Source organism: Manis javanica, chromosome 4 (assembly GCF_040802235.1).
Source record: "Manis javanica isolate MJ-LG chromosome 4, MJ_LKY, whole genome shotgun sequence".
NCBI lineage: Eukaryota > Metazoa > Chordata > Mammalia > Pholidota > Manidae > Manis > Manis javanica.
This window is the reverse complement of record NC_133159.1, coordinates 68,488,617-68,509,054: the sequence shown is the minus strand read 5'-3', so window position 1 is coordinate 68,509,054 and position 20,438 is coordinate 68,488,617. Positions and strand designations below refer to the sequence as shown.

Genomic DNA, 20,438 nt, shown 5'->3' with positions numbered 1-20,438 from the left:
CACAGGATTAAAGAGCATCTCAGCAGATCTGACATCTTGGGCTGTCTTTGTGATTGATTCTTGTCAGTGGCCAGAACAGTGATCAGACCATCCTCATCAGTCATCAACGAGAGCTGTCATTTCATGCCTATTGCCATGATTTGAGGACATACCTAAATAGTGGAAGCAATGAAACTCTAACATGGCCAGTCCTGTAAATTTAGCTATTTATCTTATATTACAAGATATATGGCTAGGGTGATGGTTACTAATGATGGAGATGGCTTGATTTAAATTGTTTATTATTCATAGGGGTAATTTATTTCTTTTTCCTCGAAATAACTCTAGTTAGGACTGGGAAGATTAACTGTTCAGAAATTACTTAAATAAGAAAGAGAAAATGATTTACTTTATCCCATAACAAATTCAACAGAATTGAAGGGGGAAAACGTAAAAGTTATGAAATGCAAAGAAAGTGAAAATAGAGAAAAAATATACATATCAAATCACTAGTTCAGATGAATCGTTCTGGTTAGTCTAGGAAGTGCAGCTCATAATGGATTATCTTCAAAAACACTTGAAATGCGGCTTGCAAGAGGTAGTTCTATTCATTTAATTTTGCAGTCAGATAATTTTGAGAATAACAGGATTGCAGAAAGTACTAAAATTGCTAGATACAGCATTCCAGTTAAAAATAACTACAAATAGGAGCCTGTACCTGCTAGAACAAAAAAATGAACTTAAAAAAAATTGTTTCTGTGGATTCAAATAACTCTAACAGGAGTAAATAGCAAAACACTTAAGTTGAAAAACAAATGTAGAGAAACTTAGCCATAGAATTTAAACTAGATTTAAAAAATTGTGATTACTATAAATGATTTTTTAAATGATGATGACTGGAAGATTTTTAAAAAATGTACACTCAAGTTAGATTAGTAAATTATTACATTATGGGGCCACTTCCCACCTACCTTTATATCCCAGCATCAAATAAGTACAGGCACAATGTGACATATGCATTTGGGGATGTTTACCAGTTCCAACTTTCTTCTCTGAAAACTGGTCCCATATTTGAACTAGGCAATCCCTGTCATCACAGCAGATTGGCCTGGGGAAAGAATGAGGAGAGGCATCTGCCCTCCAATGGGTGAGTCTGATTCTCTCTAGAGAATTTGGAACTGGCGCACAGTTAATTAAGTGCTGGAATAGGAAAGGGATGTAAAGCAGTGGAGAGCCATGTCTGGGCATGCATATGTGCTGAGGCAGAGAAGGCACTTGAGAGACAGGAGGAAGACAGACACACAGAAAAACTAAGGGGCAAAAGCAGAGGGAAAAGTGAGAACAAGGGAAAAGCAGGTGCTCAGTGAGAGAGGAACCCCATGAAACATTCTTATTCTCTATTTCTGGTTATGTTTTCACATGAGACTTGACTAGAGTTCCCAAACTTGGTTTCTGTGAATTTTCTCTATAGCTTTTATAATAAACTTCATGCTTTAAGTATTAGGTTACGAGTTAAATTTATGGCATGGAGAAAGGTAAGGTTCTGCAAAAGTTAGGAGGAGAACAAAATATGAAGCAGAATCATTACTTTTCTTTTAGGTTCCTCTATTTGGTAATTTATTAAAACACAATGCCTGCATTTAGGCTATTTCTCAACATGCAGTAATGATTTGAAGTATGCTTAGCAACTTCTCTAAGTCATATGATTTCTTAGAGGACTGAAATATGATTTCCAAACACATAACCCTTCTACTAGATTTAGCTTAGTCAAAACTAAGATTTTCACACAACCAACCAAAATCAGGCTACAAGTTTCATACTCCATAGAATGTGTTTTTGCCTAAGTAAAGAATGATTTGACAGAATTTGTACTTCTGGTAAAAATAAAGAAATTAGAACAAAAATTGTAATAAGATGCCATCTTCTGTGTACAAACTGAAAAAGCATTCCAAAGTTGATGAGGATTTAAGGAAATGGGTCATCTCATATTTGGCTGCTTGAATTTTAATAGGAAATATGCCAGTACTCATTCATTCAACAAATTTTTATTGAATGTATTCTATCAGACATGTTTCTAGGCACTGCAATTCAGCAATGAACAAAACAAAAATCCATGCCTACATGGAGCTTATACTTTTCATAATGTTTAAAAATGTACATATCCTTTTAACCTAAGAGCTATACTTAATATATGTATGGTTCTATATATAATATACATATATATATATATACACATACACATTTTGAAGAGTATATTGTTAGATTAAAAATTAGGTAATAAAGGAGGAACTACAGCAAGTTCCCATCCTTATGAAAAATGCATAAGTGCTCACACATATTTTTCTTTTAGGTCAAAGAAATGTATACTAAAACACTAACGGTAGTTGCCTCTGTGTGTGGAGTTATAGATAATTTTTATTTTTCTCTTATTATGTCTCCATATTTCTAAATTTCCTATAATAAACCTGTATTAATTTAATATCTTTGCCCCAAGTGTAAGATGCATGATGTTTCACATTTTCATATATTTAAAATTGAGAGTTATGAGCTCAATGTGGGCAGGAATTTGTCTGTCTTGGAAACTTAGTTGAATCAATGAGTGTGTCAGTGTCAAAAAGAAAAGTTCTATACTGCAAGCAAAGGAATACATTGTAATACAATTATCACTGCCATGTTTGACATATTTAGTAGCTTATAATGCCTATAAGCTGATTAATACTTTGTCACTTCAGTTGAGTTGTTTGTATCTGAAATGCCACAGGAATCTTAAATTTGGATGTATATACGTTGTTTATAACATCCTTTGAAAAGAGGGGCACAGCATGTATAAAAGATAATTCAATTAAAGGTAGTAGATACTGAACTGTAGCTTGAGATGGATTCTCATTCAAGTCTCAAAGTTTCCATAATTCCTATTGTATGCATTTTAACTAAGGAAAACAAACAAAATAATAGGAAATAGGAAAATGGCAGGTAATATGATACAAGCCATGTAATGTAATGTGAAATTAAATTATAAGTCCAACAGGTGTTAATAAAAAGTTCAGGTTTTAGGGTACAGTGTAGTGAACCTCTGCTGTTTTTATCCCTTAGCACCTATATTTCCCAATCTGGTTAAATAGAATCTGCTCCCCCACAAAAACCTTTCCTTTGGGGAACCATTCCTCAGCCCATGTGACCTACACACTGAATTCTAGAGCTGTGCTGTTCAATACAGAAGTGGCTATTTAATTTAATTCTAAATTACTTAAAACACATAGTTTCTCAGTTGTATCAGGGACATCTAAAGTAATCAATAGCCGCACATGACTAGTGGCTACCATATGGGACAGTACAGATGATAGCATTTCCATCATCACAAGAAGTTCTCTTAAATAGTGCTGTGGGGTTTGAGTAACGCAGTAAATCCCACATGACTGGCCACAGTAATCAGTCCAGAGAAGGACACACGAGCCAGTCAGGTTAGTGAGAGCCAGGCCCAGGACGTCTGTAAGGGTTGAGGGAGAAAAACCCCCATGACTCTATTGGAATAAAAGAGGATATGAAATCAGAGCTACTGCAGATGCCTCAAGAGACAGTCCTACTCAGTATGGAGACTGCCTGGAAGAGGAAGTACCTCCATATTAAGGGAAACCAGATCATGTGATGTTTTTTGAGTCTATGAGCCAGAGTGCCTGAAGATTATCTGAAGATTTTTATGTTACATAAATGTTTTTCCTTTTTTGCTCAAGATAATTTGGGGCTTTTTTGTTGTTAGACACCTAACTGAAGGAATATTGACTAAGATATATAATCAAAGGTGAATTCACTGAAAAGCATTGTGGCTTTCTCTTTGATGCTACCATAAAGTCTCAATCGTGACTCTAAGGATATAAAAAAGGTATTTGAGTCGAGCTTTGATTGTAATTCAAAGATGAGTGCTATGTAATTATATAAATAAATGTATGCTATTGTCATTTAGCAAAAAGAAATTGTGTGTGTAAATTTGATATAGTTTATTTTCTGCAAGGCAGTTACCCAAGCAGTGGGAGTAATTTATTATAATTGGTAGCCTTTTAGAATCTATGAATATGATATATATTTACATTAATAGATAAAACTTACAGAGGACAATAAGTTTTACTTTCCACATTCATCAGCTATACATTCTCCAGATTTGCTTTCTTGGTGAATAGATGTTACATGATTATTTTATACTTCTTGAAGTAGCTTGTGGTTGATTTTAGTGTAGCATACTTCCATCTAATAAATGGAATCTTTTTACTGAGTAGTAGTTCTTATGATATTTTGAAGAAATTTGTGCAGCTAATTACTAAAATTTTGATTTAATTTTATATTTATTTTCTCCTGTTTCTAACCCCCAGTTTTGTACCTACTATCAACTACTTTGCAGGTCAGAAAAAAGTAGTTAAAAAGAACTGGAATGAATAGGTGAAGAAAATGTAAAGATTCAGCTCATTAATATTAAATAAAGAATGTTTTAATTTCAGTGCAGGCCTTTTCAGGTTCTTTTGTTTTCCTCTTCAACGTCTGTCATACAGCTAGGATTACTGCCTTAAATTGAGTAGAGTTCTGCACTTTCACTCTGAGAGCCTCAGTAGCAATTTGTTTGCATAGGCTTCCATTCCCTTTTTATAAAAAAATATAGTTAATGAAAATGAAAATGCCACAAAAGATGTGTTCCTAAAAGTGGCAGGGGATGGGATGGGGTACTAGACCTGTTTGCTACTACAGTTGACAAAATCATGTTTTCTCTCTTTTCACATTCCTAAAATAGACCAGCTAATCGAAGATGGCCCATTTTCAGAAAGGCTCCCTCAGGAATCAGGGGGAGATATTTGAAACACAGTCTGAGTCAACATGCTGACAGTGATCAGGCAAAAAGGGCCAGCTCCCCAGCATTCGGGCTACATACATAGAGAACCATCACATCCCAGACTTAGGGAATGATATATGATGCACCTGGAAAAGTGCATTCTGTTTGGATGAACTCAATTCCAGAAATATGTAGAAGATTGGAGAGAGTTAAGAGAAAACTTTTTAAAGTGATGAAGTGACTAGCGAGGTGAAATTGGGAGGAAAGATTAAGGCAACTAAGTCACTTTTAAGATTTGACATGATAAGAGGCAACAAATACTGAAAAACAGCAAATACTATAGAGACAGAGAAATTATTTGGAAAAGTAAAAAAACACAGGAAAAGAAGCAATACTAAGAAAGCCAAAATTCTTCTAGGTATTGGAGGAAAATGAAAACAAAAAAAATAGGAACTTTTGGAATATTTTCTTAAGGGGTCCATAGGAAGCTTTAACTCATGACAAATTTACCACTAAACAAAGAAAGCCAGGATGTTGGAAGAACATTGTAAAGAACAGGTGGTGAACTGATAACTGGAGACATTATTTTCTGCTTAGTATTTCTATAAATCCATTATAATATGAAAATCCAAATTTATGTTGAACAGAGGTATATTCCTTGCCACACAGTAAGGTTTCAACCAAACTTTTAAAGAACCCATTATTACACAGTTTGCCCTGGGATTTCTGACTATCATAGGGGGAAAACTGTTTTTAATCTGCAGTTTTCCAAAAACAATTCAATTAAAAATAATAAAAAATCTGAAATGCTGCCCACAAGGGTTAATAACTACAGAGGTGTCCAACAGATATTCAATCACAAAAATTTAAGTGCTCTTTTCATTAAAGTCTCTTGTGTCTTTTTCCATAGCTAAAGCAAGATAATTGTTCTGGGGCTAATTTCTGAGGCTATTTAATAACACCTCCTGCTAGACTTCTCATGTAAACTCAGCAAGAGGAAGCATCCAGAGTAATAGAAAAATAGTTGTGCTCATTTTACAGCTCAAATTCATACTTTTCTTCACAAAAGAGATCCTGCTGTTTAAGTTTGGCAACTGCCATACCAACTGCATTGGGGGAAGATTGGATTAGGAGGCAAAGCTGACTGTACAGTAAAGTCACCACTCTGTAGCAGAATTTTTATGTAAATTCCATTACAGTTTATACTTTTGCAGATAATGAAATATATACAAACACTTCAAGGTTTCTAAGTCAGCAAAATAATGATGAGTATAGTCCGTAAACTGCTTTAATACATTTGGTCACTCCTAAAAATGGGCTTTGTGTTTCTTCTTTCACACGGATTTTATTTTTTAATGCCACATTCTAACAGTTTATAGTTCTACAGGTTATTGCTAATGTGTGAACAGGAACTACAAAGAGTTCATCACACTTTAAATTTTACTACATGGCAAATTCTGCATTATGTTTCCTTAAGAAAATGTTGACAGTTTTTTTTCTCCAAAAAAAATTGCCATTTCTTCAGATTGAATAAAGAACCACACATACCTTCTAGACTAATGGCAGTGCCAGAGGGATATGCTTTCATAATTAACCAACCACAAAATTGAAATTATGTAGATTGATCTATAATTATTCCTTTATGTAATTTGTGATGACATGTATGGGTAAAAGTTTGTTTTCAAAAGACTAGCCTCTAGAGACAGTATGTTTTCAGATTTCCAACTGGGTCTTTCTTTGCTATAGTCAATGACTATAACAGAAACAGTCAAGAAAAATATTATGTAGCACAATGTATAAAAATGTATTCTTTACCTTCTGCTATTGTCATTTTAGTTCCATATACTTGTGTTTGAAGGTGAAATTCCCATTAGTGTCAATAGAGAATCCAGGCATGAGTAAAAAAAACCCAAGGCTTTGGCAGCAATGACACAATTCTCCAAGTGAAGCAAGAATGTGAACAAAGTATGCATTTCAAATATAAACTATTCTGGTGATCCATTATCCCATTAGTATTGTTGAACTTTTCAGGAAAGTATGTTCATCTTTATTCTGGGATGACTAACACACATGCAATATTCCCTTTGGTGTATTTAATAATTTCAGTCAAAATAGGAAGCCAATTGACATTTCACCTTATTGCCAAATCAAACAAGATTAGTCATATGAACTGAGTCTCACTGATAGATGAATTTTGATGTTGCAGTGTCAAAATGTGATGTATAATCTTTGACCTACAGTTGGTCTTCTGGGGGCCATATGGAGCTTGTGTCCAAGGGAGAGAAGCCCAGCCTTGGGTTCCTGTGGACCCGTGCAGAGAATCATATCTGACTGGCTCATGACTTTTATTCTAGAATGCTTCACTCTCATGGAGCCCTCAAATGCATTCAGGTATTCCAGAAGCAAACACTGCAGGACTGTTTGGGGAAGTCCTGATGATTTAGAGAAAGAGCTAGATGGAAAATGGAGACAATGTGACCAGCCAATGCTAAATAGAGACAAAAGGCTCACATGTACTAATAACAACATTGAATGCTTACTAGGATTGTAGTGATTGCTTTGCATGCATTATCCCATTTAAGCCTCACAACAATCCTATAAGTAGGTCTATTATTATCCCCATTATACAGACGAGAAGACTGAGGACCAAAACTATTTAGCATTTTATTTTTCTGAAGATCAAATGCTATGCACTGGAGTTGGATTTGAACCTACATTCAGTATTCTTAACCGCTTTAAATATTGTCCTTCCCTTCAGTCCTCCCTGCAAAGCCACCACCATCACAATAAAGAATTTACTTTCTATACATACTTTTTTGGGACATGCACTGGTTCTTGTGGCTTTATTCTTTTGTGTTGCTTTTGATGATTTTTAACCTGGTTTAATCTAGGTCTTAGATTCTGAATTTACTGCTGGTGGTGATGGTGTGCAGCTCTTTGTATGATCCAGACCAATCACAGTTGATTATACTGTTACAGTTTCATTCTAAGAGATTTTTTCTTTGAAAATGCTGACTACACAGGAAAGGCCAGAAATTCCTCACTTGCTGTTGGTCTGTATGTTCCAGACAGCAACAAAATGTCATTTCTGAGAATATGATTATATTTTTAATGACAGTAACAATAGCCAGTGACCATGCACACACTCATGTCAGGCCCTGTGCTGGATACTTCGGGGATGGGGACTCACTCAGCACTCACAACACTGTGGGGTGTTACTGTAACCATTTCAGGTAACAAAATGGAGCTCAAATACTCCAAGGCATTTGCTTAAGGTTGTGCAGTCTATAGCAGAACTAACTTACCTTTCTACTTCCAGGACTTTGCTCTTCCCTTTACCATACTGCCTGCTACATCCAGGAATCTGAATTGTTCCAGGGCTTTCTTTAAGAACAGAAATAAACTTCTAAGACCTGACAAACCGTGTTAGAGATGAAGATCATTAGCATAAGATACAACAGCACATTTGCCTTTCTTCCTTCTTATCACTTGCCTCGTTATTTTCTTTGCCTTGTCCCATTTTCATATGAAATGATGTTATATATTTCAGTATTTTGACCAGTTACAGTGTTGTTAGGCTTTGGATGTTCCAGCAGTGTTTGATGTAAGTGAACAGAAGAAACAAACCATCCCTAACTCTAGAACTGCTAAGCTGAGAGGTGCCCGTGGGAACAGGACACCTTGCCTTCCTTGATCTGTTTGGCCTCAAAACCTCAGCTATTAACTGGAATACCAGGTTCAACTAATGTGGCAATGGACCTAAGAACTCTGGTTCCTTTGACTTCTGTTTCTCATTATGTTCTGTGCCCTTAGTTTCATGAAGTGACAATGAAAGAGAAGGCAGGGGGGATAGGAGATATTTCCCCAAGCACTTGGCAATTTGACATGTATGCAGGTCTGTATTTGTCTCTGTCTCGTCCTTTTGAAGGTGAGCTCGTGGGGAGTACCATGCATGTCATGTCACATTAAGTGCTCAGCACACTCTTACTCAATACTTAACACGGTAACTCTCATATTCATTCAAGAGAAAAGTCTTCTCTTCTTATGTCCAGCCAACTGAAAAGATTCATAAGGATCATTTTAAAAGGTTGAAAAACAACCTTAAGCACAAAAATTTGCAAGATATTCACACATGCAGAGCAAAATCTCATGGTGGCAAAATATACTATTTGAGTTGTTGCTCTTTCTCTTGTTTAGACCTAATGTCTGGATAAAGTGTTTGTTCAAAGCTGGTACATATTGTATCACTCAAGAATATATGTATGTCTTTTTAGAATTAAAAAAAGAAAAAAGAGAAACCCATCTGTTTGTGAACGAATCTGTACGTTTGAGTGGCCTGTTTGGTTGAAAGTTTATAGTACTTTTTTACCAAAAAAGAAAAAAAAGATTTTACTAAATTAGCTTTCTCTAGAAAATAAATCTGGGTATGATCAGAAGCAGCCAAAGCAAGAGGCAGTAAAATCCAAAAATACTATTGTAAACAGCTTAAGTCACTTAACTTTATGTAAATCTACTGAGGAGGAAAAAAATGAGAGCAGGAAAAAACGACTGAACAAAGCAGGTTAAAAACTGGGAGGAGCGAACCCTTACATCAAAGAGAAAGAAACAAAAGAAATTATAAGCTATTCTTCTTTTACTGGAAAGAAATTAAGACTTGCACCTATGATACACTGGAGTAGAAAAAACTATACATAAAAAAAAACACGTGCCTGTACCTGTACTTGGATCAGGGTGGAGTAGCTACCTGCCACAATTATATAAAACCATCTCAAGTTATTGTTACAGGATTATTCTTGAAATAGGAAAATACTCAAGTATGCAACATACTTCTCAGAATTTTCTCCCCTCCATCAGTAAGCTATAACATTTCAGAACACAGCATGTGTAACATTCATTAACTTCTAATGCTGAATTAGAGTTTTCTAAATCTTCTTTATCCCTTTAGAGTTTTATGGCTGACTTCTGTTTCATTGTGTACAAAAATGTATCAAAATGATGCATATTTTTTATGCTACTGTCACTTTTTGAACTGCTAGGTAAAAATTGTTTCTCAGATATCAAGCATACTCAAAGGTGTTTCCTCCTAAATTATAAAAATGTGTCTAAAGTAAAATGATCGCTAAATATTTTAAAACAAAGAAATATCTAAATGCATTTATTTTAAAGCCTTTTGATGCCATATAAAGCCCTCATCTTTGCCTCATAATTAGGTAACCATTTATTCTGATTGTCTGGGGCAGTCCCAATTTATGTCTTTTGCTCTGGCACAATTATTAATAGCATCCCTTTTATTCGCAAAGATATCCAAGTTTAGACAAAAATCATACAATTTCCCCTACTTACTATCAAGGCAGAATGGCCTGGAAAGAACTGAAGCTTTTGAGACAAGCCCATAGGGGTCTGTACATATTTTCATCATTTAGTTACTGTGTAAACTTGGGCAATTACTTATCCACTCTGAGACCAATTTTGTCATCAGCAGCATATGGATAATAATAGCTCATAGACTTGTTGGGATAACATGAATGCAATAATATTATGTCTGGGTACATACACATATGGAATAATAAGATCACCTTATAAGATTGTTGTGCAGTTAACTTAAGGTGATCTATTCATGCATAGTGCTCAGCACATGGTAGATACACAAAAAATATAGTTTTTGTCATACTCATTCTCATAATCATTATCATCTGCTATTAGTGGCTATTTGTAAATATTAGAGTTAACTGCTTCTTTCCTAACCTACTCTTTTCTGGTACTCACTGATGCCACATCTGTGGAAGACGTTTAGATGTTTGCCTTGTACCCTTCACAGTCAGGAATTACAAATACTTTACTGGCACTTTTAGACTGAAACTGCTTTGAAGACTACTTGGACAGCATTTGGTCTAGTTATTGGGGAAACCTTATTGGCTTGGTTAATATAAGAATGAATATGTCTGTATGTGAAACCATCGTAAGATTGTTATCAATGATATTTTAATAAAAAAAAGAATGAATGTCCCAGAGTGCACCTCAAAAGTCCCCTCAATGCAGAGGAGTATGAACTCTGACTCCTGGACAATCTGGGAAAATCCCAGATCCTCCTCTCCTGAAAGGAAATTTCTTTGAAGTCTCCATCTGATTCTTATAAATTCAAGAGGTTTCTACTTTATTTCATTATTTCACATATGTGTGTGTGTTTGTTTTGAATTTTTAAAAAATGTTTGAAGAATCTACCACCAAGTAAATCTGTACTCCAGAGAGATGGGCAGTGAGTGCTCTGGGGCTTACCTGGTTTCTTATATACTTCTACTTGCTCCCAGGTTATATGTACCCCAGTTTCAGAAAGAGCAGAGGCTTCCAAGTTAGATATAGACAGCTTAGAAGCCAGTTCTTCACTTTATACACTTTATGACCTTTGACATATTACTTAATTTCTCTGAACTTCAGTCTCCTGGTCTTAAAAGTGGGATGCTATAAATACCTATCAAATTGTTTAATAATTAAATGTGATAATGTCTGGAAGACCACTAATTCACCTATTAGAACTGAATCCATGTCAGTCATTTTACATTCTTTTAGTGTTAGTTAAAATGGTTAGTGCTATCTAGCCAGGTCACAGTGATGAAGACTGGTATGAATTTATTTCTGTTGGGACACAGAGCCTAAAAGCACATAAAATAGATGACGTATGGCTTTCCACATAAAAATGTCTGTGCAATACAAAATGGAATGTCATACAACTATCCAGGTTCTCTCTTCTAAATTCCCATTGTAACTCAACCTTGAGTTGTAATAGCTTACTAATGACCTTACTTGACTGGGCATACATGTCTTTTGGAATCCAACTGCCATATAGGAAACATATGTTTGAGATCTCTTTAGACTTTAAGAAAGAGCATTAGTAAAATGAAAACAGAAATAATATCCTGAGACACAGGATTCAATCAGCCAAAGGCATCATTTTTTCACTTGGCTGATACTTAGGTGTCGTTCAGGATGCACTCAGACATATCCTCTTTTAGGAAATGTTCCTAAAAGACTCCATGCTTTCCTTTACCACTGTATTTATTGCAAACCACAGGAAATGCTTATTTATCTGTTTCCTCAACATTTGGATCTCTAGAGTAGCAGTTCTCAAAATGAAATCAGCAGACCCCCTCAGGGTCCCTGAGACCCTTTTAGGGGGATTTGCAAAGTCAAATAAATTTTCAGAGTAACACTAAGACATTATTTGTCTTTTTTATTCTATAAATATTTGCACTGAGGTTGGAAAAACATTGTTGTATAAAAAACTGCTAACATCCTAAAGTAAGGCACTGACACTGAAGTGCATTGTAGTGTTCTAGTGGTTATGTTCTTAATCACCTCACATTTGCAGTAACACAAAAACAAAAACAACACAAAACAAAGAACACAAAAAAAACATACCAGTTTCAATTAACAATGTCTTTTAAAAACAATGAAACTTAGTGTTCATTTTACAGAATCCAAATCCCTGAATACATGTCATTTTCTGTGTGACAAGATAGGATCTATGTAAAAAGCACCTATGTATAGAAGTATGATTGTCTTCAGGTAAAGCACTTGTGAGGTAAATGAGTTGCAAGGTGAAATAGCTGCTCTTTCCATGGAATACCATTTTTGCTCTAAAAAGCAACTGACAAATTCTGGTTATTCAAACTTGGGTACTTCACAGCTATTTTTCAAAAGGTAATTGAAAGCGAGCAAGTCACTTCAAGAAAAACAACCAGTGGTATTTATTGACAGTGATAAAATTCAAACATTCAAGGAAAAATTAGAATCTAAGGAGCAATTTGTATCTGCCACTGTGAGCTTGACAACTTCTCAATACATCAAGGCTTTCCTGATAAGATTGGAGGTGGTATTAACAGTGATGATTTACAAAAAAATGTTGTATGAACTATGTCAGCATTTGGGAAATCTGCATAATCCAATGGAAAAATATTTTCCTAATGACCAGTGCATCAGATTACAAAATCATGCAAGGAATGCAAATATCTGTTCAAAATGTGAGCTAGACCAATGTATTTTAATGCAACAGATTAAAAAAAATTATCTGATATGGTTTCAGATTCCACATTGCAACTAACCTGTAATAAACTATTGTTGAAGTTTGGTTTAGTTACCAGGAAGAATATCACATTTATCTGAAAAGGCTATTAAATATCCTTCCTTTTTTCAACTGTGAAAGACTGATATTCCTCATATACTTCAAAGAAAACAATCTATTGCAGTAGACTGATAAAGTATGAGAATTTGACTGTTCTCTCTTAACCCAGGCATTAAAGATACTTGCAAAAAATGTAAGTAATGTTACTTTTCAGACAATACTTTTGTTTTAAAAAATGAACTTACTTTTCATCAAAAGGTGTTTTTATGCTAAAAAGCAATGGGTTTATTATTGCTGTTTTTAATTGAATAAATAAATATTAAAAATTTTCCCTTTTAATCCTAATGAGATAATATTGAGAGATATAACCCACATAAAAAGGCTTTGAGTCTTCAATAATTTTTGAGAATGGAAAAGGGTACTAAGACCAAAAAGTTTTAAGAACCACTTATGTACAGGGCAACACATTCATCTTTCTATTTATTCACTATGTGCTTCGTATATGTTTGTTTAATAGATGGATGGGTGATGTGTAACTGAATATTATATATAACACTACAAGATTCTTACATTATAATAGGAAATATCTTGATATGTAGTATGTGAGGATTCAATTAAAATATCATTTATTTTTTCTCCCTACCATTGCTTCTTGCCTCATAATACCTATCTCTAAAACTGAGATAAGGAAAGGGACTCCTTGGTTACAATTAGTCACTTCATTAAATCACTCAAAAATCTACTGGCAAATACTATTTGCCAGGCACTGGATTAGGATTGGTAGTGATGATGGGGACAGGGAAATAAGTTATTTCTCTTAAATATTTCTCCTCTACTATCTGACAGTCAAATTGAAGAAATTACCTGTTTAGATCAATTAATACATTTTACAACAATTTGTTCAATGGGATAGGATAATTTAACACCTTTTGAAGACTTTTTACAAGTTTTGGTTGACTTACTTTGTTTTATGTTGTTTTATCATTATGTTTTAAGGAATATTTAGTGCCGACTGTTCCAGTTTCCTGTAACCAGTTTGAATGCACTGTGCAGGGGGAGGTTTGATGAGCAAAGAAACAGAAACCTGAGGGGACAGAATGAGTTGGAAACTACATTAATTTATAGCCAAACATCTCACAGAAACAAAAATCAAGTCAGAACTTCTAAAAATATTCTAAACCCTAAGTTTCTTCTTTTGTTTTTGTACTACTATTTGCCTCCTTCAAGACAAAGTCAACTCTGTTTCCACAAAAAAAGAAAGAAAGAAAGAAAGAAAGAAAGAAAGAAAGAAAGAAAGAAAGAAAGAAAGAAAGAAAGAAAGAAAGAAAGAAAGAAAGAAAGAAAGAAAGAAAGAAAGAAAGAAAGAAAGAAAAAAGCAAATATGTGAGATGATGGACATGTTAGTTAATTCATCAAATCATCATGTTGTATACTTTACATATCTTACAATTTTATTTGTCAACTATACTTCAGTAAAGCTGGGGGGAAAAGAGACAAAATCAACTCTCTTAAAAGAGAATTATCTTCTTGATAATTCTATGAATGAGAAAAGGCAGAAATGGTTTGCAATACATAGTACATTTTTTTTTATACTATGAAATGGAGGAGATAATAAATCTTCTCCTGTCTGGAGAACCTTGAGTTGTACTGATGTAGTTAGCATATGACAGCCAAGGGCTAAAGCTCTGTAATTATTCCATATATGCTATTTTAGCCTTTGTAAGATTCATCCCTCCTCCCCATTTTAACATTTCTGAAATTGGCATAGGTTATTCAATGATATATCATAGTTTCATTGGCAAAGTTTTAAGTTTTATTTGCAGAGCATCAAATATTGTTGCATCTTACTATTGATAGCAGTGACATATAGTAGCCCAGAAAAACCAAATAAAACTTGTTTTTAAATGTTCATAGTTAGACGGCGACACCACATTCAGGATAGTGGTCCCTAATGCCTTAATTCAGTCGACTCTTATTTCCCTTTCCTGTCTTCTTGGAAAATAATGGACTTATTTAATGAGCAAATAAGCTGATTTTTTTCGAGACAAGGTAAGCAAATTTGAATGACATTATTTGATCTCTGAGAACTTCAGAGTTTCGTATAAAGTTTCTGCAAATCCAAAGGGAAAAAAAATCCAGATGTTTAGCTAATGTACAAATAAGATGTGGTCACAAGACAGAGATTTCTGCATAAGGAGCATATCCTAATTTTTGTCTTTCAAAATACTAAACAATTCCTCCGCTTACAGTTGAGTATATCTATTTTAAATGCAAACAGCAGCATATTTAATTTTCCTTTGCATTACCCCTCTCTTCTGAAGTGCCAAGGAAAATAAATGTGTGCAAAAACATTTATGTCCGCATCACTATCTGTACATTAGTTAAACAATCAAAAGTACTTCTGCAGATGCACGTATGAAAATTAAGAGCATTCCCACTTCCTCAGTAAAGACAGTCATGCTGTTCTGGCTGCACATACGCATAATGGAAACAAAATTGCTTTAAATAATCAAAATACACAAAGGCACATTTTTCTGAGTGATTGGAAATAACCCTGACAAATGCTTGCATTTAGTAAATTATGAGCTAGCCAAGTTAGGTTTGCATAAATATAATGAAAAACATTTAAAAAAAGAATTCAGTAAGCATATAAAGCAAGGCATTCTCTTGGCAATGAATTTCTCTGACAGATAAACCAACAACCATGCAGGACACATTTTTGAAGGAGCCTCCCTGAGCACCTGAGAGTGTGTCTGCTTGTGTGTGTTTGTGGGCACCTGCCCTTGTACACGCATGTGCATATATGTATAGACAAAGGAAAAGTCTGCAGAATTATATGAGGCAGAGAGATTCTTCTAAATAAAAATAAATACAGAAAAAGCGTAGACATATCAAGTAGCTACTTGTATTTTGACGAGAGGAACACAAACTATATGTGCTATTGAATGCCATGTTAATATGGCACACAAGTAATTTGTATTTCCAATATGGAACTTTGGTAACACAGCAATTACCTATTAGGTAACCACATAATTATATTTTCTTCCAGCAAGAGAGATATCATACCTCAGAAGCACACTTTAACAGGCATCAGTATATAGCTGGAGAGGGTTTGTGAGTGGCTGGTTCATAAAAGAAGTATTTGAGGAGGACAAAAAAAGGGTTTGTGAGTGGCTGGCTCATAAAAGAAGTATTTTAGTAGGACAAAAAATAATTTTTTACTCACAGGTAAATATGGCGCTATTTGATATCAGTTTGCTTTGGGTATGTGTAAGTACTGAGCACTTCAACATGTAGATATAGCAAAGCAAAAGCCAAGGAAAGATATACATTTGTGTAAGATTTTCTAGATTAGCTAATTTCTTAAATTAATATAATAAGGTAGGGAGACTGACTTCACTGAATTTGCTACCTGAACAGCAAAGCTATTCTGAGAATTCTGTAGCCTTTAAAATTCACCAGCTGGAGAACACACCTTTTTTACACAAAAGGAATGTTATCAAGACGTTTTTCAGAAGGGCTTGCCACATAAGACAAAAAAATTGCACACACATTTATGAGGGTAAATTGTGCTCAAAAAGATAAGAGGCCAATGACAGTGGATGGAGTGGAGACAACTTTCTCAGGGGGGAAATTCTTTTAATTCCTAAGCATGAATTGTAGGAAGAGCTTGATTGTCTTTTACAACCTTAGTCATCTTTGAACATCATCAACTTTTCCCCATTAACTGCCACCCACCTTCACTTGACAACAGGACGTAATAGGCTGAGAGAAACCAGAATTACAACAGGCCTCTGGTTGGGTAAAATGATGCAGCAGACCAAGTTAAACTGGTCCTCTTGCCTCCGTCTTCTTTGCAGTAGTCCACATTCCTAATCTTCTCTTGCTCTGGTTTAGGGGAAAACTCCTAGAAAGCTTAATGCTTTGCTATAGTTTCAATATTTAAATGCACTGGAGATATTTGGTAAGAATTTATCACCCAGCAATACAATTTCTCTTCCCATCATTTTAATGAAACCTGTCCTCTGAAGATCATCAATGACTAATTCATTGTGACATCCAGTGTTCTCACAGCTCATCTTGTTTGTGCTCCTCCTCATCACCTGACCAGGCCTTCCTTCCAGAAACTCTCCACCCTTCCTCTCCATGGACTTCCCCAGTTTTCTCTTTAATCGCGTGACTGGAATTTTTATCTTTACTCTGCATACTTTTCAGATATGTGATCTAAGAGTTTGTTCCACAGCTCGCTTCTCTCCTGTTCTCTCTCTCTCCCTTAACAGTCTCATCTTTGGTCCTTGTCTGTAGGCAATCCCCACAGCTCTGTCTTTGCTCCTGCCGTCTCCTCAGAGTGCTGGATACGGGTGTCCACCAGCACTCTTCTCTTCTTGACAAGGATAGGCTTTGGCACCTTAAAAAACTCATTATGGCCAAATTGAATTTAGTATCTTCCCTCTCACATTTCCATTTCCTCCTGTCTCCTATTTAAGAAAAAAAAATGTCATCACTGATGTTTCAAACCTCAAAGTCAAGTATGACAACTTTTCTGTCTGTTTCCACAATAATTTGCAAAACCCTGTCAATACTTCCTCTACCCCTTCCAATCTTTTCAATCCCCTCTCTCCTATAGACTATCCCAGTAGCCTCCTAAATACTCTTTAGGCATTTCTGCATCCAAATTGCATTATCTATTGCTGCCAGAAAAATCTCTTTAAAACACAGTTTGCTCATGTTAATCTGCATTTCCATATCTAAATGAATTTGCTTCAGCCATTTGCTTTGCCAGTATCTTTCTTTTCTTACAGAAGAAATGTCTCTTTTCTTGGTGACTCCATGTTATTAAGTATTCTAGTCTAACAGGTTTGTCTTCCTCTTTGATGGTGAGTTCTTTAAGCAAAGGAATTGATATATTCATCTTCAAATCCCCTATGTATTCTACAGTGAATGACATAAGTAGACCCTTAAGAATTCTTTGATTATTGGGTTAGACTAAATATCATTCCTTTGCTTAAAAACCTTCAACCTCCCCTATTTGTTATATGCTAGACTACCTTTTACCTGGTCAACAGGATCCTTAGAACTGGGATCTGACCAAGGTTGGCAAGAGGATAGCAGAAGGCAGGGAAAAGGCCCACACAAAAAGGAAATTAAGGAAAGCATTAAGTGGCAGGCTGGAAACATTCCGAGAAAATCTTTGTCTTCTTTTGCTTACTGAGCACCACCTGCTCTTTGGGGGCCCGGCCGTCCACATACCACAACCACCAGTCTCTCCAGGAATCTCGGAATGTTCAGCACCCCTGCTTTACCACAGCCAGGCCTGCCACTCCCAGGGGATGCCCTGGGTCCATTGGCAGACACTCAAGGATGGATGTGCTATGCCCCTGTCTTCTGGCAGGAAAACTGGAATAGCCAGCTAAGCCTAAGAATATACCTGTCCAAAAATACTAATAGTAACTCCAAACATATTACGTGGAGAGTTCAACCTCTGGGGCCCTTCCCCTGTCAAGTGGTACACGTCCTGTGTTTTATGCTGGTTTTCAAGGACATTGCCCTGCTTTTGGAACCTAACCAGAGAGTATAAGCCAACAGGAAGCTGGGTTTTGTAGGGGAAAAGAACTGATAAAGGGAGACCTGGGCTGCCCCTTGTAGCCTTTTTCTCTGTTAAATTTACTGTCAGCAGTAAGGCCATGAGTGAGCAGAGGGAAGGGAGAACCCCAGAGAGATAATGGTAGGGTTTCCCCTGAAAGACTAAGCTCTTTTGTGCATTCATTGTCTTCTTTACTGCATGTGTTGGTATTTTCTCCACAATTCCTCCATCAGCGCAGAATATAAGAGTCATAAATTGTAAACAACTACCTTAGGTGTACTGATACTGGAGAACATAAATTTACAGATTGTTAGGTAATCCCAAACCCAGGTCTATCATTCACTGATCTTGGCATGAGTTAGTGTCTTAAAAAGCTTTTACCATGACTAGTTTCCATTTCTCCATTTTCCCTCATTTTTTCACCTAATTTCACTATAAATCATTTTGTTCTATTATTTCAAGTAAGAAGTAATTTTTCTCTCCATGTCATATCCACCCTTTCCTATGCTCTTACCAAAGTCTTCAGTAAATCAGACACTCTCACTACTTTCCACACCTCCACTTCAGATTTTCTCAGTCACCGTATTCTTTTCCTCTCCTTTCTTGAAATAAGATTTAAAAAAAAAAATCTCCATAGCTGGCACAGCTACCTGGACTGTCTCCAATTCTTGTCTCGGTAAAGGCACATTTCCCCTTATACTCCCAACTGCTCCTGCTCCAGTAACTCTTTTGTCCCCTACAAACATGGGCAAATCTCCATTTTCCTAAAAAAATTTTTTTGGCCTTACTTCTTCTCTTCCATTTTCTGAATAGACACTCCACACATTTCCTGCTTCTGATTATTCTCACCTTCATTGTTCTCATGCCCTTGAAAAATGTATCCTGCACCCAGGAAACTGTGGAAACAGTTCTTGTTGACTCAGTCATTGCTGAATCATGAGCTGCTGTCAGCCTGTCTGTAGTTCTCACTCTGTAATGATCAACCCAGGGAACTGTTCTGAATCACCCTGGTGTGTGTGTGCTTCTACACTGGGTTACCGGCTTCCTCCAGGACTGTGACTACAGCTGCCTCAGGTTTCATGAACACTTTCTGTCTTCGGAGTCAGTCCTCTTCTGTCTTCCCTATGGATTTATGTTCTCTCGTTCCTACCTCATCATTGTGAAATTACTTGCATAATCAACAAATAATGGTCTTTCCATATACCACCACAATCTCACATTCCAAGTGACTTCCTGCAGACAAATCCTCTAAGGTTTTTTTGCTCTCCTTGGTGAAAATATCAATATACCCACAGGTAAATGTTTCTAAATATCTGGCCTTAGCCAGATACAATTTTCTTAATGTATATGTATTTTGGGCATTTATTTTTTGCTTTTTTTCCTTTGCTTTCTGATCCTGGTAGCTAGGAGGAAAAGTTGCTTGAATTCAGGGTATGTGCAATTCATAGTTAACTCCTGAAAACCAATGTTTCCAAGTTACTGTGTTGTACAGCATGGAGACACCCTTGAGTTCTTTCACTACCCTGGATTTTCTCCTTCCTTTTTGCATTTTTTTGTAGGTAGGATGAGAGGGTTAGGACCACTTTAAAGTGGAGCAGGAGCCTCGGTGGTGTGTGTGAGTGTTTTTACTGTCACTTTTTCTCCTATACACATATCACATATCTATAGGAAGTCTTTGGCAGTGGAATATTTGAACAGAGGTTTTAGGAAGGAAGGGTCATGCTCTCTAGTGGGTATTTCTCAGCATGTCATATACTGAATGATGGAGAAACACATCGGTAGATGACTGCCTGCTTTTGGTCAGGCCAATGGTGTGAAGCATCCTCAATCCATCTATGTGACATGTCCAGCCTTCCTCCTGGAGAAATGACTATTCTTACAGATTAAGGGTTTCAGAGAAGCTCATTGAGAGCCTTCCTCTGCAATCTATTATTGTAAAA

The 20,438-nt window shown here is 35.9% G+C and overlaps 1 protein-coding gene and 1 long non-coding RNA gene across 14 annotated transcripts in view; one reads left to right on the top strand and one right to left on the bottom strand.

Moving 5' to 3' along the window:
- The window catches only part of LOC108393041 (uncharacterized), a 165,292-nt gene that overhangs the window by 53,186 nt on the left and 91,668 nt on the right, over nt 1-20,438 (top strand). The gene's annotated exons all lie outside the window — the stretch shown is intronic.
- The window catches only part of ADGRL2 (adhesion G protein-coupled receptor L2), a 261,756-nt gene that overhangs the window by 230,459 nt on the left and 10,859 nt on the right, over nt 1-20,438 (bottom strand). Inside the window, exon 2 of one of the 13 annotated variants that reach the window (XM_073234182.1) lies at nt 13,877-13,998. The exons of the other annotated variants lie outside the window; for them this stretch is intronic. The gene's annotated coding sequence lies outside the window, so the exon portion shown is untranslated. The remainder of the gene's footprint in view (nt 1-13,876; nt 13,999-20,438) is intronic. 13 annotated transcript variants of the gene reach the window in all.